The sequence below is a fragment of the Panthera leo genome, chromosome D2 (genome assembly GCF_018350215.1).
Source record: "Panthera leo isolate Ple1 chromosome D2, P.leo_Ple1_pat1.1, whole genome shotgun sequence".
NCBI classification, from domain to species: Eukaryota; Metazoa; Chordata; class Mammalia; order Carnivora; family Felidae; genus Panthera; species Panthera leo.
In genome coordinates, this window is record NC_056689.1 from 22,441,124 (window position 1) to 22,455,371 (window position 14,248).

At 37.9% G+C, this 14,248-nt stretch overlaps 1 pseudogene; it reads right to left on the reverse strand.

Moving 5' to 3' along the window:
• Positions 1-607: 607 nt before the first annotated feature.
• Positions 608-8,152, reverse strand: LOC122201795 (annotated as a pseudogene).
• Positions 8,153-14,248: the final 6,096 nt, after the last annotated feature.

The following is a 14,248-nucleotide window of genomic DNA, read 5'->3' on the forward strand; positions in this document are numbered from 1 at the left end:
GCACATGGTGGGCCCTATTTTATCCACACCGTCTCTCCTATGCCTTACCCCTATCTGTTGGATAACTTGGAGTAAATAGTACACACAATATTACTTCACTCGTAAATATTTCAGTATGTATCTCTAAGAGATGAGACACTATTTTTTTAAATCACTATTACAGCTTACCCCCCCCTCAAAAAACTACTTAACATGATTTCTTCTTAAAAAAAAAAACAAAACCTTAAAGAACATTTGTTTTTCACTAAGACCTGATCTTGAAGATACAATGAAACTGTCACTACTCCCACCCCAACTTGAACAAGGGTTAGTATGGTGAATGTTATAAAGCAGATATGAATAGTTTGAAGGACTGGAACCAGTATTCACTGACAAAAATCAACTTCTGTCTATATTATTAAAAGGTTTATGTTAAATAAAAGTTGGGGGCAAGGGGCCATGGGGATTTCAGATTGACCAAGGTCCTCCCATTTCATCGAATACATTCAATTCTGGCTAGAGTGTACACAATGGAAACAGGATTCCTAGAACACAAAACTTCCCCTGCAGCACACTGGACATACCTGTGTTCCAAGCCCACCCCCAACCCCCAATGCCTCCTACTCAACTATTTCCTGGCATGTTGGACCTGCTGACAAGGGAGCATGTAGATTTTCTCTTTAATCCAGTCCTTGTTGTGAGGTTGGCATGCCTGGGTATTAGCTCTGCAAACAAGGCAGCTGAGGTCTGCCAGATCATCGATAAAATCAACTGACTGATATCATATATGATAGAGGGGCTGTTGGGATTCATTCTCTTCGGATGCTCTTCATAATTTTACAAATGCATTCAATGCCTTCATTCACAGATTCAAAGGTAAGTTCTGCCTTCTGGCCTCTTGCTAGGCTGTACTGGCAAAATGGTGTGAGACGTGGCCCCAACCAAACTCTTTCTGCTGCTGCTGCGGATGCCACCACTACATGAAACACTATTTCTTTAATATCATTAAATACATTTTCAGTATTCACCAAGTTTACCTTATTTTTCCATAACATTTTTTAAACTGACTTGTTTGAATGAGAATTCAAATAAAGTCCATGTATTGCATTTGGTGTTTCCTAAAATTCTTTAAATCTATAAATTTTCTCCTCCCCCTTTCTCTTTTTTAATGCATTTATTTGTTGAAGAAACTGGATCTTGTGTCTTATAGCATATCCTACACTCTGGGATTAGCTGATTTCATCCCTGTGGTGTCATTTGACATGTTTGTCTGTGTATTTCCTTTGTGTATTTCCTGTAAACTGGTAGTTACATGTAGCTAAGATCCTTGATCATATTCAAATTCAATGTTTTGGTAGAACATTTCATAAGTGTTGCTGTGGACTCACTATTATATCACATCAGAGGCATCTGATGCTTGACACACTTTCTTTTCATTGTATTTTATTTTATCTTATTTTATTTTTTGTCATGTTAAGATTGACTGGAGGTTTCAGATATTTTCAGCCTGACCCATGCATCATTTCCCAGATGGTTTTAGCAACCCTGGATGACCATTGTCTATAGCTATTATTTCATTAGGGGCTACAAAAGATAGATATTTTAATTTAATCATTCCTTTTGTAATTACTAAGTGGAATTCTTCTATAGAGAAGAATTACTTTTCATCAATTATTTGATTACACTAGAATCTAGTTAGTACACGAACGGTGGGATAATTTATCCCCCTTTAGAAAATCTTAGAATGAGAGGTTCATGCCCTAATAAACCTTCAAATGGAACCACCGATTTTTTAAAAATATATCATTATAGGGGCGCCTGGGTGGCTTGGTCGGTTAAGCGTCCGACTTCAGCTCAGGTCATGATCTCACGGTCGGTGAGTTCGAGCCCCGCATCGGGCTCTGTGCTGACAGCTCGGAGCCTGGAGCCTGCTTCAGATTCTGTGTCTCCCTCTCTCTCTACCCCTCCCCCACTCATGCTCTGTCTCTCTCTGTCTCAAAAATAAATAAACGTTAAAAAAAAAAAAAAATATATATCATTATAACCTCATAGATTTTTTTTAACTTGGCGTGACATGTATTGTATGTTTGTATTTTTTTTTATTTGAGTGTACTTGACACATTGTGTTCATTAGTTTCAGTGCACAAGGCAAGAAATAACAAGTTTTGGGTAGGATGTGGAGAAAAAGGAACCCTGGCACTCTGTTGGTGAGAATGTAAATTGTTACATCCACTGTGGAAACCAGTATGACCTCATAGATTCTTAAAAAACATATCTGATTTAATTCGTTATAGTTATTATACTTTTTGATGCACAAACTATCTCATCTTTGGCCAGTGGGAGTCCCTTTCACTTGGCTCCTATTATCTCTTGACATGACCTCAGTGAATGTGGATAGCTTCTTTGCTTTCTCGTATGACAGGATGTTGTAGGCTTATATTGATTTGTTGCACCAGACCTGGAGTCAGCCATCTTGCTGAGGATTTCAGCGTTAATTTTTATTATTATTATTATTATTATTATTATTTAGAAATGGTATTTAGAAACCACAATCTGGACACTAGGGGCACTCCTTGTCACTGAGTGAGTTATTGCTAACTAGACTTTCTAGTTATTGCTTCTAGAAGAGTTAGGTAATAATTTTTTAAAATTATACCATGAGTATATTTTAACTTGGTTGAAATGGAAGTCTACAAACCTCATTGTTCTGTATTTCCTTTAACCATGCTTCAGGATTTTATAAGATTCAGCTTAGGGAAAATTGAGTTCATGATATTTTGTTGGGTTTAGTGAGTTATATCTATGTGATTTTTCAATCACTATTGTGTAGTTAAGCCACTGCTGGCCATCAGTGTATGAATGCCCTCTATGGTTCCTGGAAACAGAAATATGGATAGTAGAGTAAAAGCTAGGCATGCAATGCATGGAACTGGAAGCTGATCTCTGGAAAATTCATTCAGTCATCAGATGCGTTTAATTGTTAGTGGAGAATTTGGTTCTCATCAAAATCTATTTTCAATGGAAGTGCTGTGCTGTCCGGGAATATATTTGATAATGTATACAAATGATAATATATGCAAATTAAAAAGCAGCATATATTTTTAAAAATTTATGGTAATCATGCAAAATAGAACTTATCAAAATTCCTGTTTGTAGGGCACAAATTTACAACAGAACTATACACAACAAAAGCATATTTTTGTAATGCTGCATATTTTATGCATCCCAGTTATCAATAATAAAATTTTTTTGATTCCAGAAAATATTAAATTTTCATTCTATTCTCATTGTAAAAATGGATATTAGAAAGTGTAGGAAAGAATATCCAACGGAAAAAAGACAGTCTTTTTAACAAATGGTGCTGGGAGAACTGGACAACAACATGCAGAAGAATGAAACTAGACCACTTTCTTACACCATTCACAAAAAATAAAGTCAAAATGGATAAAGGACCTGAATGTGAGATAGGAAACCATCAAAACCCTAGAGGAGAAAGCAGGAAAAAACCTCTCTGACCTCAGCTGCAGCAATTTCTTACTTGACACATCTCCAAAGGCAAGGGAATTAAAAGCAAAAAAATGAACTATTGGGACCTCATCAAGATAAAAACCTTCTGCACTGCAAAGGAAACAATCAACAAAACTAAAAGGCAACCAACAGAATGAGAAAAGATATTTGCAAATGACATATCAGACAAAGGGCTAGTATCCAAAATCTATAAAGAACTCACCAAACTCCACACCCAAAAAACAAATAATCCAGTGAAGAAATGGGCAGAAAACATGAATAGACATTTCTCTAAAGAAGACATCCAGATGGCCAACAGGCACATGAAAAGATGCTCAATGTCACTCCTCATCAGGGAAATACAAATCCAAACCACACTCAGATATCACCTTAACGCCAATCGGAGTGGCTAAAATGAACAAATCAGGAGACTATAGATGCTGGAGAGGATGTGGAGAAACGGGAACCCTCTTGCACTGTTGGGGGGAATGTAAACTGATGCAGCCACTCTGGAAAACAGTGTGGAGGTTCCTCAAAAAATTAAAAATAGATCTACCCTATGACCCAGCAATAGCACTGCTAGGAATTTACCCAAGGGATACAGGAGTGCTGATGCATGAGGACACTTGTACCCCAATGTTTATAGTAGCACTTTCAACAATAGCCAAATGATGGAAAGAGCCTAAATGTCCATCAACTGATGGATGGATAAAGAAATTGTGGTTTATATACACAATGGAATACTATGTGGCAATGAGAAAGAATGAAATGGCCTTTTATAGCAACGTGGATGAAACTGGAGAGTGTGATGCTAAGTGAAATAAGCCATACAGAGAAAGACAGATACCATATGTTTTCACTCTTATGTGGATCCTGAGAAACTTAACAGAAGACCATGGGAGAGCAGAAGGAAAAAAAAAAGTTAGGGAGAGAGCCAAACCGTAAGAGACTCTTAAAAACAGAATAAACTGAAGGTTGATGGGGGGTGGGAGGGACAGGAGGGTGGGTAATGGGCATTGAGGAGGGCACCTGTTGGGATGAGCACTGGGTGTTGTATGGAAAACAATTTGACAATAAACTTCATATTAAAAAAAAAGAAAGTGTTCTTACATAAAGAGATGATAAAAAAAATTGCAGCCAATACTACAGAGAAGGTAAATATTACAAAAATATCTTAGGGCAGTTATTAATTAATAAGAATATGCTTTTTTTCAGATTCTGACAGTTGAGTATTTGTTAGGTATTAAAATTTGGGTTTTTTTTTTGGCGGGGGCGCCTGGGTGGCTTGGTCGGTTAAGTGTCCGACTTTGGCTTAGGTCATGATCTTGCAGTTTGTGGGTTCGAACCCCGTGTCAGGCTTTGCACCGACATCTCAGAGCCTGGAGCCTGCTTCAGATTCTGTGTCTCCCTCTCTCTCTGCCCCTCCCCTGCTTGCACTCTGTTTCTCTCTCAAAAATAAACACTAAAAAAATTTTAAGCTTTGGGTTTTTTAAAAATTCTTATTTATTATTTAAAAATTTAAAAATTTTAAGTTTGTTTGTTTGTTTATTGAGAGAGAGAGAGAGAGACAGAGAGAGAACGTGGGAGGGGCAGAGAGATAGAAGGGGAGGAGAGAATCTCAAGAAGGCTTCACACTGGCAGCACAGAGCCTGATGCGAGGCTCGAACTCATGAACCTGAGCTAAAACCAAGAGTTAGTTGCTTAACTGACTGAACCGCCCAGGTGCTCCATATTTATTATTATTTTTTAAGTTTGCTTCACACCCAGCGTGGAGCCCAATGAAGGGCTTAAACTCAGGACCCTGGGATCAAAACCTGAGCTGAGATCAAGAGTTAGACGCTTAACCAACTGAGACACCCAGGTGCCCCTAAACTTTGTGTTTTTGTGTGATTTTTCTTCTCAATAGAAACAAATATGTACTTCCATACCAAATTTTGTATTGTAATTATATATTGTTATTTTTTTTAATTTTTAAAAATTCTTATGTTTATTTGTTTTGAGAGAGAGAGAGAGAGAGAGAGAGAGAGAGAGTATGAGTGGGGGGAGGGGCAGAGAGAGAGGGAGACACAGAATCAGAAGCAGGCTCCAGGCTCTGAGCTATCAGCACAGAGCCCTACGTGGGGCTCGAACTCACAGACCACGAGATCGTGATCTGAGCTGAAGTCGGATGCTTAACTGACTGAAACACACCGAAGCCCCTATATTTGTAGTTATTTTTTTAGGTAAGCCCCTCAAATTGTAGAAACCTCAGACTCCACAAAATATGGAGCTGCTGAGTGTTGGTTATTCTTTCTTTCTTTATCCTCCCTCCACTTTAAAAAAATAAAAAAATCAGGTGTAATTAGTGTACAGTGTTATATTAGTTTCAGGTATACAATATAATGAATCAAGGGTTCTATACATTACTCACTGCTCATCATAAGTGTACTGTTAATACTCTTCACCTATTTCACCCATCCCTCACTCACTTCCCCTAGGTAACCATCAGTTTGTCTCTATAGTTAAGAGTCTTTTTGGTTTGTCTCTTTTTTCCTTTGTCCATTTGTTTTGTCTCCTAAATTCCACATGTGAGTGAAATCATATGGTATTTGTCTTTCTCTGACTGACTTATTTAACTTAGCATAATACCCTCTAGATCTATTCATGTTGTTGCAGATGGCAAGATTGCAAGATTGCATTCTTCTTTATGTCTGAGTAATATTCCACTATCTATATATATATTATATATAGATATATAAATTTTATATATATTTTATATATATTTTATGTATATTTTATATATATTTTATATATATATTTTATATATATATATATATATTATATATATATATATATATATTTTATATATATATATAGTTGGGTTGTTTCCATATGTTGGCTATTGTAAATAATGCTGCACTAAATATAGGGGTTGTGTGTATCTTTTTGAATTATTATTCTAATTTTCTCTGGGTTGTTCTTTATTTAGACTCTCCTAGTTTTAGCCCTTCTCTCCTTCTCTGTCCATTTTGTGCCCTGGAGCACAGGGGCAGATTGTCATAGCTGGGCTTATGTGTTGTGCTCTTTGACTTCTAGATGGGTTGAGCCAGAGAGGTACCAGCTAGAGTTGAAAAGGAAAGAAAAAGTTAGTATATCTATTTCTTTTGCTTTTTTCTTGTCTCTCACCATTGTTGGAACAGTGAGTGTGCTTCCCTAGGCATCAGAACTACTTGGTGGAAAGCTTTTTCTCTGTGGTTTCAGCTTGTATGGGGCTGTGATAACAATATTTTCTTCCTTTTTCCCTTCAGGCCTTGAATGTAATGGCATTCTCCAAGATGCCCTGCCATCCTTGTTGATTTCATTAATCCTCTTCGCATTTAAGTAATAGTCCTCTTGTTAAGTTCTTTCAGTTAAACTTTTCTGAGTGTGCCATTTGTTTCCTGCTGGTACTGAGATAAGTGAGTAGGGAAGGCTGGGATGGGGAATTAGTTGAAGCTTGTTGGCTCCTTTTTTTTTTATTTAAAAAAAAATTTTTTTTTAACGTTTATTTTTGAGACAGAGACAGAGCATGAATGGGGGAGGGGCAGAGAGAGAGGGAGACACAGAATCGGAAGCAGGCTCCAGGCTCTGAGCCATCAGCCCAGAGCCCGATGCGGGGCTCGAACTCACGGACCGCGAGATCCTGACCTGAGCTGAAGTTGGACGCTTAACCGACTGAGCCACCCAGGTGCCCCATTGTTGGCTCATTTTGATACACATGGTACTTCAGCTTGCACTTCCCTTTTTGTCTGAAAGCTTTGCTGTATCCGGACCCTGTCTAGGGCATGGGACCCTTTGCCAAGGCAGGGATATCTTGTGCTTAGGTTTTAGGCTTCATTGGGATGCCACATACCCACTTTCCCTAAGGGCATGCTTTCTCCTTGGGATGTCAACACTGAGTAACATGTGAGTGATTCCCTAAGATATCTGTATTCTATTCTCTATATAGTGTTTAGAATTATTCCCCTTTTGCTGCCTGTTGCTCATATAGGTACATCCCTCTTTTCCTTCTTCCTCTAGTATCTTTAATATAATATATGCAGCTGGTTTTATTATTTCAAGTAACTTACGATCTTACAGAAATCCCCAAGGGAGGATACTGAGGATCAGAATGAAATGGGTAAAAAGAAAAATATAAGGAGAATAACACAAACTAAAGTTCCGTTATTATGCCCCCAGACCACCCAGAATTGTTGCAGGGTGTTTATTATGTGGTACAGAGTGTTTCTTGGAGCCCACTTGGGGCAGATCTTGGCTTGCTTACTTTCGGATCCATATTCTGTATTTATCTGCCCTGTTCTGTACTACAAGAAACTATATTTTTCAGGACTCTAGCCTTCTAGTATCATTGTAGGTTTGACCAATGGACTACACTGGCATAAAGGAGACCCGAAGAGGGAGAAAAGACTTCTCTCTTCTTTGCTTTTGGTAGCATCTCTGGCAGCATTCCTGTGCCTCCTGTGTGGTTCCAGATTCTGCTGGAAAATGTCTCTCTTTATGGCTCCCTTGGGAAGGCCCACTATCACCCCATTTTGTACCCAGTGACCTCTGCTTGTGGATTTGGGAACACCACCTCTTCTCTGTGTTTCTCCAGTCCTAGGGAAGTGCCATCTTGTTCTTGTTGCTGATCTCTGGGATGTCTCACCATCTCCAGTTCAGCTCCTTATTTTTTTTCATCACTGGTTCAATCAGTTCCCTATATTAAATTCTATCTGTTTGAAATACCTTAAATGGTTTATGTTTTCTGATTGAAATCCAAATGATACATTGTGTTTCTTCCCAAAGGGGGAACTTGTGTTTTGCTAAAATCCCATCTTTGCCAGAGATTTGCTGTATAAAAAAAAAAAAAAGAAAGCAACCTGATCAATGTAATTTAAATAAAATGAGATTTATTGCAAATATTTACTGCTCATGAAATCCAAGATTTATTGCAAGCACACAGAAAATGAAATCTGTTCTACTCTCTGGGCAGGCTCAACCTTCAGGTGATAGTATGGATAAGTAGATCAAACTAAGCCACAGCTGACTATTTTACTGCAATCTCAGATAAAGTTATACAAGGCTTCTGGAGAAAACCCTTCCCTCTCTTCAGTCTATGGTTAGTTTCCAGTAGTGTTCTTAACAAGGGAGGAAAAAAAGGAAAAAATGTGGTTATGTAACTATATTATTTACCATCCACTTAGACTTCAACAGAGACTATGGGAGAAGTAACAGATCAGTGGTACCCAGAAGACTTTCCATAATACAGGCTTATGTTAACTTTCAAATTTCAAAATCTGTTGCTTGCTGACTTCATTTTATCCTATGTAATTAACTCCTCTCATACATCTTCCAGACCTCTTTTTAATTTTTTTAACTTTCTTCTCATGTAATTTTTCTATTATAACATCTTTATCATGGGGAAAGAGCCTTATGTCCAGGACAAAAAGAATGGTTATGCACAGACCCCGTAGTCCATTTGGTCAAACTGTAGCTATAATTGTGAGGTATCATTTCATTTTATGTAAACATTCTCCAGTTCCCCCTGCATTGGTTTGACCATTTTTGTAATGTTTGAAGAACTTGAAAATGTCCTCAATTTCACTGACTATCCATGTTTTATTTTTAATTGTTCCTTTCTTCCAATGAAATACCTGGTCTATACTGCTTTCTCAAATTATGTTGTGGAATGGGTCAGAATCTGGGTAATAGGGGACTTCAGCAGAAGGAGTCTGTGGTTTCCATTGTGACTGCCCATGATTAATGTGTCTCTGCTCCCATCTGCCTCTAGTTCTGGCTCTTAGTTTTTAAGAGCTTATAGCGTGGTAGTAGACATCCTGGGATCAAAAGTGTGGGAAAGGGGCTCTTTATTCATCACTCTGCTCTTGTCTCTTAATTTATACCTAGCTGGTAAGAGATTTGATCATGATCTTTGTTATTTGACCTTTCCTTCCCTCCAAATCACGCCAATTGTCACGGTCTTACTGAACCCCCTTTCTCTTCTTTACTTTATTACACAGGTGTTGTTGGTCCATATAGGCCTTCCAGAATGCTGCCAAGGAAGGGAACCTGGAACTGATTGTCTCTGGTGGGGCTGACCTATGGACTTAAAGTCCCTGAACCCATAATGACCACCATTTCTTTGGATCTGTTTTGAGGTTCTGCAGAAATATAAAGCTGCTAATCAAAGTTACTACTAGTCACTTGTTTATTGGTCAGCCCATGCTTATTAAATAATTGCACAAAATCATTAGTGACCAAGGTAAGGGCAGTGATGTCTACTAATGGCTAAACCACAGGTATCAGGAAAGGTTTGGAAATAGCTGCAGTTACTGAACTTTGATAGGGGTCACATGTGGACCAGGGACTAAGGCAGTGGACATTACCAAAGAACAAGGGTCTAGGGAAGATAACCTTCATGAATGCAGCTTTTGCTGAGGTGCTACCCTCCTATGTCTTCAGATGGAGAACTAGAGCCACTTTCCAGGTTATGTAAGTCTACATGTATTATGGCAAAATGGCCAGGTAGAACTGCTATCCTAAATATTTATAATGGCAAAATCAAGCTTGTATTTTGTCAGAATGGACTTTGGTGAGACATTATGCAGTAATTAAAGTGATATGTGGGTGTATGTGTATGTATGCAATATGCTTTTCCAAAAGATACTTGAAAAGTTTAGGAAGAATGGACAGTGTTCCTACCCCAAACTATACAGGGTAAGGTCCATTCCTTACCTACACCCCCCAGCCTCAACATTGGGGTAGGACTAAATGTAAATGTAGATCATGGTGGACTTTGGTTGGAAGACCAGTTACAGATCTGTTTAGATCAGTTAGAGAAGAAATGGAATGTGAACCATAAGACCTATGTGTAGAAATAAAGGGACAATTTCCATATAACAAGATACCTGATAAACATACTGCTGTCAAGTATTTTGGCTGAAAGCAAAGCCTCCTTAAAAATCAACTGATGAACCACCCCTCCTCCTCATTAAAGGCCATCAAATAGAATGATTTCAGACAGGACCTGAGAATTTGAGAAACCAGGAATCTAGTACATAATAAAATGGAAATTTAGAGCTGATTAAAACCTTCATGGAATATAGAAAAAGAAGGATCAAAGGGTATTGAAGCAGAAATCTGAATTGTCATAGCAGAGATCTTTTACTTATGACATGACTACAGGTTTCCACCAGCTTGTTATCAAGCTGAAGTTAGACATTACTATCAGATCCTTGATGCATAATATTTATAGTTTGTGGTAGATAATGATATATAATTTTATTATCTCCTTTAGCATCATTTCCTATATGGGTTCAGATATTTGTGATTCATCAGTTTTATTGCCTTCATAAATTCATGAGTTAAGAAACCCGTCCAAGTGTTGCTGAAGATAGAAATCAGCACCAGATGATCTTGGGAGATGTCAGTGAAGAATCCAACTCTTAGAATGTTAAACCCAGGTTGGGAGAAGCCCACAAAAAAAATGTTGCTGTAGTGTGGCTTATTTCAGACTGTGTATGTCACAAGTCACATATTGGAAGTTTCCATTGACACAAGTGGCTAGAAACAGTTAAGTTGTAGCAAGCAAAAGAATTTGATATTGGATGCTGTTAACATTTAAAGATGACTGCCCATAGACAAAAGAACCTAACTCAATCACTCTGCAGTTTTGTGACCTTGGATGGGGCATTTAGCCATTTGGGTCCTCAGTTTCCTTGTTTGTAAATGGAATGGGTATAATAATTCATTATGAGTTGTCAGGATTTGATGAGACAGTGCATGAAAAACACTTGGAAAGAGCATTGAATAAATATTCGCTAATATTAACTTTTAATGTTGGTAATAAATAGTTATATCAATAATTAATCTCACTGATCTGAAGTTAAAACTACTGGAAATGAGTTTGGAAGCATGAGTTTTAGTCACAACTCTGACAATTATACCCCAAGTGAGTTCTTTTTGAACTTTAGAGCTGGAATGTAGAAGTGAATTTGAGATTATCTTATTTAATTTTCTTAATTTATGTGAAGAAATTGAGGCCAGAGTATTGTTGCTCAAGACCACACAGCTAGTTGGTAACAGCTTGCATTCCCTTGTATTGTTTTTCTTAAATGAACTAGGTCCTCATGCGGAAATCAAGGTATTGAATTGTGTTAATTTCACCCCAAATTCAAGAAAATTTAGGTTCTTTTAAAGTTCATATTATTAATATTTTAAAGTATTAATGTATAAATCTGAAGATATGCATATTCATTAAGACAGCAATTTCACTCCTATGTGTATATCCAACTGAAATGTATATATTAAAAGATATGCACTGGAATGTTCACAAGAGCACTATATCAGCAGCTGAATGGCTAAGTAAGCCGGTACATTCACACAACGGGAGAGGAGTGAACTACAGTTACCTACAACGTTGATGAATCTCACCAGTGTAGTGTTGAATGAAAGTTACACACAAAACAGTTCACGTTATGTGGTTCTATTTATAGAGTCTAAAAATAAGCGAAACTAAACTATGCTTTTCAAATTGGGGATCGTGATTATTCTTCTGGGGATAGTAACTAGGAAAGGGTACAAAAGGGTTTCTAAGATGCTGGTAATGTTTTGTTTCTTGCTCTGGGTTCTGGTTGCATACATATATGCAGATTGTGACAATTTAGTGAGTTTTATACCCATGGTGTGTGTGCTTCTCTGTTGTATATTACACTTCAGTAAAAAATAAAACGAATATAGTAAGACACACACAAAAGTTTGAGGATCACCTGTTGTCAGCCACTAATTCAGGTACTGGAGGTAATATAATGAACAAACATGACAGTATTTCTGCCCTCATGAGGGCTACTTTTAGTGCAGAGTAGAGGAGTCAGAGATGTGCAGTGAAGGAAAGCTAATGTCATTGCAAAAGTATAGTTGGTAAGGGATTACCGAATTTATTTGGTAGTTACTTTTAGTTGCCATAGTTGTCTTTCATTTTAGAGTTAAACATCTGATAGTGCATCATTATGTTTCTGAGACCTTTTAAATATTATTTTTAAAATCTGTAATACTTGGGGTGCCTGGGTGGCTCAGTCGGATAAGTGTCCAACTCTTAGTTTTGGTTTGGGTCGTGATCCCATGCCTCATGAGTTCGAGCCCCACGTCTGGCTCCTTGCTGACAGCGCTGAGCCTGTTTGGGATTCTCTGTCTCCCTCTCTCTCTACCCCTATCCTGTTTGCTCTCTCTCTCTCTCTCTCTCTCTCAAAATAAATAAACTTTAAAAAATCTGTAATACTTTATCTTTACTTGTCTGTCTGCTGAATTCCAAATGGTTTTAGACTCATCAGTATGTCAATGTCCACATATTTGGACATTGCCACAAAGTGTTCACTTCTGATAAGGGAATAGAAATACAGCAAGCTAGGAAAACTTGCTACGACAGCCAGTGCTATATGGGACTTATTATAGCCGTTTAAGTAACCTCAGCAATGATCTGTTTACAAAGGAAAGACCATTTGCTTTCTAAGATCTATTGCCCATTTAGTGACCTCACTGACAAATGTAACATTATTCAATATTATTGTCGCATGTTTCCAATGTTGTACTTTAATTGCCTTTCAGACAAAAAGGATGCTTTAATTATTATGCCTAATTGTGCAGAGAGAAACAATTGTGAAAACAGGGATATGCATTGATGTTCCAATGTGCTTTTATGGAGTAAGTGAAGTCCAACAATCATAAGAAAAATGCTGAGAAACAGATGAAGAACTCTTTGGGAATGTGCAGGGACTTTTATTGGGACCACATATAAGGGTCCTGAGAAAAGCAAAGAAAGATACTAATTAGAGGGGAGAATACAGTGCGTTTTGCTTGATCACTTCTGATGTATTTAAATGTCCCTGTGGACTGAGGGGGTGCACAAAGCCTCTAGCTTGGGTTTTTAATGAGGTTTATGCTATTACTTGAAGTTTTATGAATACTGTATTACTTAATAATGGTTCCTTTTATGGGACTTATGGTGGACATCTTTTCAGTTGTTATGTTACTCCCTTGTTTTCCGGTAGTTATCCCCTTCCTCTTACCTGAGGCAGGAGTGGGTGTGTGGCTCCCAGTGGCCATTTTTCACAGTGTGGTTCCACCCACAGGTTACAGTTGATTAGAGGAAGGAAGAGCACACGTCAATCAGAGGACCTTTCCTGGATGGTGGCCACAATTGATTGATCAAGAGGTGGGCATTTGACCCAAGCTTGCCAATTCCTTCCCCAGGAATTTTGGGTTGGATCTTAGAGAAGCTGGTCCCTCTTTAGATGGTATATATGTGTGGTTACTGTTTGTAGATGTCATGCGCCATACTCTGTAATGGAAATGAATGATGCAGGTGAACAGTCGGGAGCCGAGTTGGGAGGTCATTCCAGTTCCTGGTTCCTGTTCATTCACAGGGCCAAGGGGGCATTCCTGTCCTGGGATTCCACAAGAACATTAATGACCCTTAAATGGCAGAGTGATTTTCTGTACTTGCAATCAACAGCCTTACCTACTATGATCTGCTTACTTTATCCTAACTCTTCAGCAGACAATACAATATGGGTTATTACCATGAAACAATACAGTAAGCCAGCCTGACTCCCTTTTGGAATGAAATAAATTTTAAATAAACATAAGAAAAAGGGAATAAATAAATAGAATTCCTAAAAAGCATTTATATTTCATTGTGCACTTGAAATTATGTTTCACTGAATGATGGAGATTAATTATAGAAATCATTCCATGTTGAAGTTGAAAG